General features: G+C 41.5%; 1 pseudogene; it reads left to right on the top strand.

Moving 5' to 3' along the window:
• Positions 1–801: 801 nt before the first annotated feature.
• LOC127197723 (taste receptor type 2 member 140-like) lies at positions 802–2,638 on the top strand (annotated as a pseudogene).
• Positions 2,639–4,337: the final 1,699 nt, after the last annotated feature.

Here is a 4,337-nt window from a genome sequence, read left to right as displayed (position 1 = left end):
CAAACTGCACAGACTTTAGTCCAAATTTGTCAAAACCTGGCTCTTCGAAGAAACATGTATCAAAACTGGCCTGGATGATCCCAGAGGCAGTATGACTCCTGCACACCCCCACCCCTGTGTGCACTCTCCTGGATGATCCCAGAGGCAGTGACTCCTGCACACCCCCACCCCTGTGTGCACTCTCCTGGTGTGTTCTCCTCTTGTTTTGTGCCAGCTCCCGGGTCTTGTCTCATTTTTTTTTTTTAAATCTTTAAGTTGGATAGAACTTTAGTGAATTAAAAACAGACTCTCGGCTGTTTTTTGTTTTGACCAAGCTCTCACTTGGCTATCTGGCCTCTCTCAAGTGCAAGCCTCCCTTCCCCTGCTGGAAGGGAGAGACAGGGACTCCCAGTGTCTCAATATGGCTAAGAGCGGGGTCACCCTGTGCTCCCTCAAGCTAGGGGATCTGACAGGAATGCTCCCTCTTGGCTGAGGAGGCTTTCCTAGTGACTGGTTCTTGGGACAGAACCTTTCTCAGGTTAGCCTCCAGAAGGCTGAAGAAAACTCTGTGGCCAGATTCTCAGCCCAGCCTCTCTGAAAAAGAACCCACAGTTGACATTGTATAAAGAAGTTCAGAGAAATGAGTGTCTGTGGACTTTCAAGAATCAAGTAGATCTAGCAGCTTAGAAGATTGTAGTAACACATCTTCATCAGTGTAATGGAAACTGGAGCATCTCTTTGACAATGCATGAATTCTTACAGTTCATGTTGAGTCTCATTTTAAGTGCAGACTCAATAACAGGAAAGTGAAGAAATTCATTCATGGCCCTGGTGATAATCGTGGACTGGGTCAAGAAAAGAAAAATCTCTACAGTGGATCAGATCTTCACGGCTCTTACCATCTCAAGAATCTGGTCACTATTGACAAGTCTTTTTTGTTTTTGTTTTTGGTATATCTGCTGTAGCCATTCTTATTCATGACTGGAAAAATGGTGAGAATAGTTAATATTTTCTGGTTAGTGACCAATCATTGCAGCATCTGGCTAGCTACATGCCTTGAGATACTAGAAGAACTAAAATTGGATTTCAGGGTTACTGGGGGCAAAGGTTAAGAAATAGGCCTACAGGAGATAATCTGACCAGCTGCAAAGAGCAGCCCCACTGGAGATAGTGTTGCCTAGTGACTGATCCAAAGGGTCCTACCAGAGATAGAGATGATAAGAGACCCAGTTTTATGACCACATTCTTTTCTGCCCACCAGAGATAGGGTTATAAAAAACCAGCACTTCCCTGGACAAAGTAGTGAACAAAGAAAGCTAAGCCATGGCTGGCCTTGGAGCCTTTTTCTGTAGCCTGTCACTTTAGACATTAGACCTCTTTATGTTACTCAATGAATAGATGCTTGCCAGGTTGGAACTCCCCTGCTTTGGGGCAATGGGAGGGATAGGAACCTATACATTTACCCTCAGCCCTTTCTGGATATCATTGTGTTGGTGTCTGGTCAGAATCCAGCTCTGAGTTCATTAAAGGTCTGCATCTATATTGCATTGGTATGGAGTCCTGGTGGTTTTATGGGCATCTCACGATCTGGGTTCAGCAGCCTCAGCGTCTTTTATTTTCTCAAGATACCCCATTTTCCAACTTGAATTTTCTTTGTTTGTTTGTTTGTTTCTTTCTTTCATTCAAGACAGGGTTTCTCTGTCTAGCCTGGGCTGTCCTGAGCTCACTTTCTAGACCAGGCTGGCCTCGAACTCACAGTGACTTACCTGCCTCTGCCACATCAAGTGCTGGCATTATAGGTGTGCACCATCATGCTGGGCTTCAACCTTTGGCTTTACCCTTGGACACACCATGGATACCTTGAGATAGATGGTGGAGCCATCCTGGGCCAGGAATTCAGGGAGTAGACCTGGGGACTCCACCTGGACTATTGTTTTTCTAACCGACCCTCAATGGAGAAGGAGACCACCCTTCACACGTGAGACAGACAGGCAGAGAGGAGAGAGCAGCAGCATGTTCAGACTGTGCTAGAGCACACATGGATCAGAAGGAGGATCAGCAAACAGGCTGGACCAGAACACAGGCCAGAGACACCTAAGGACCTATCCCGTGGAATGGATACTGGAAGGTTCACTCTTTTTCCCTTTAACCTTTTTTCCCTTTTGTGTAAGCTAGCTGGGTTGTATAATAAAGTTTGCTTGTTAAGAAACAGAGCCAACACTATTAGTATCTTTAGACCTTAAAAAAAAACATTTTAGTGATTAAAAAGGCATATTCATGTCTGAATTGATGGACATGAAGCAAACATGTCATACAGCGCTGCCTCAAGCAACTATACTCAATTTTCTAGGCTTATTTTACTCAACAACACTGTGTTTACACTCATCCCTTTTCCTGTGACCCTGATCACTTTCTGCCTGCTCATCTTCTCCCTCTGGAGACACCTGAAGAACACGAAGCTTAATGCCAAAGGCTCCAGAGACCTCAGCTCCACGGCCATATAAAGGTCATGCAAACGATGGTCACTTTCCTGTCACTATATACCACTTTCTTTCTGTCTCTTATTCTACTATATTATAAAAGTCACTTTAAGCAGGGAAGTCCAATAATTTTGTTTTTAGTAGCTCTGGGATTTTCTTCTTCCTCAGGCCATTCATGACTCTTGATTCTAGAAAACAGGAAGCAGAGGCAGGCCTTCCTTTCTGTGCTGTGGGGCCTGAGGTGTAGGTTCAAAGGTAAGAAACTGTCTTCTCCTTAAAACATATTTTATATTTTTGAGACTTCTCAGTTCATAAGTGTTATGTTGTAGGAGTGAGCATTAATGGAAAGAGAGGGAGGAAGATGTGGTAGGTTTTTCTGAGGAAAAAAGCTTATTGGAGAGGAAAGCAAAGCAGCAGTGTCAGTTAACAGGAAAGGCTGCTCAGACAAAGTCAAAAATACCAGCCTCCCAGGGAAAGCAGTTTTGTTATTTTAAGGTCTTTTGAGGGAAGGATGGGAAATACAGAAAGTGTTTGGCCAGGATGGAATGGGTCTACTATTAACTGATATCATCTACCTGGACTTAGAGACATTATATTTTCATTTATTTCTGTGTGCATTGAGTGTTTAAATGGACACAATGGTGTTGCTGGCTAAGAGGCCTCTGCAAAAACAATGACTTTAGTGAGTATGTGCCATATGGGTGACCACTTCTACGTTCTTGCTACTGGGAAAGGCCTAGTCTCAGAAGTTGGAAAGAAATAGCTTGAGAGTTGTGTGATAGGAAGAAGAGACTGCAGGGTAGAGTCCCAAGTCTATGAGGATGCACACCTGATCAGGATAGAGACTACAAGGGGGCGTTGTCTGTCAGTAAGGAATTCTTATGTATATTTGTTTTTTCCAAATGTTTTCACTTATATGAACTTTTACTAATTTTTATAAAATTATGTGTATGCTAAGCACCCTCCAAACATGTACAGTTTTGGCAAAATAAAATGAAGGTATGTATATTGCTACACAGAAAACAATATAAATATGGACCACTTAAATATAAACACTGGTATCAGTTTAATTTTTTAATCAATTTGTAATGATTTAAGGATTTAAAATGAATGATGAGTAATCTGTGATATTCATGTCTGCATAGTAGCATGTGAAATTTAAGCATAAGTATAATCTTATACTTATTTTTCTAATTTTATAATTAAGAACAATATTAAGAAAATACAAAGAGTATAGACTTAGAGAACAGTTAATTTGTTTCAAATATATGATCACACATAATAAAAATAATATTTAAAATTATTATAATTTGGTTCATTCACATTTTCTTTTTGATTTACATATTTTAAATTTTTTATTGATTCCCTAGTAAGTTGACATTATGCACCCTAATCCCACTCATTCCTTCTCCCTTCACATTGCACTCTGCCCTTACAACTTCCTATCCATAAGACTCATACATACATACATATGTGTATACACACACACACACACACACACACACACACAAAGAAAGAAGGAAAGAAGAAAGAAATCTCATGATGGAAGGTGCAGTGTGTCATGGTGTGTCACAACTCTTTTGCCCAAACAGTTGTATTTGCAAATGTTCATTTGCATTGATTCATTGGTCTGGGTTGAGGCCTCTGGCTTCTGCTACACCATCAATACTGGATCCTCACTAGGACTTGTCTCAGACATTCTGTTGTTGCCCTGTGTTGTGTAGGTCTTACAGCCTTAGTTCCGTAGGACTAGCTCCTTCACGTGCTCTAGCAGTTCATAGATAGGAAAGATGTTGAAGTGAACCACCTCAAAGCTATGTATCTGGGCCTGAGTGTAGCTGAGTTGGACTGCTCATGCTCATGGTATGCTCATGGCAA

Source organism: Acomys russatus, chromosome 13 (genome assembly GCF_903995435.1).
Source record: "Acomys russatus chromosome 13, mAcoRus1.1, whole genome shotgun sequence".
NCBI classification, from domain to species: Eukaryota; Metazoa; Chordata; class Mammalia; order Rodentia; family Muridae; genus Acomys; species Acomys russatus.
This window is presented reverse-complemented; position numbering and strand designations above follow the sequence as displayed.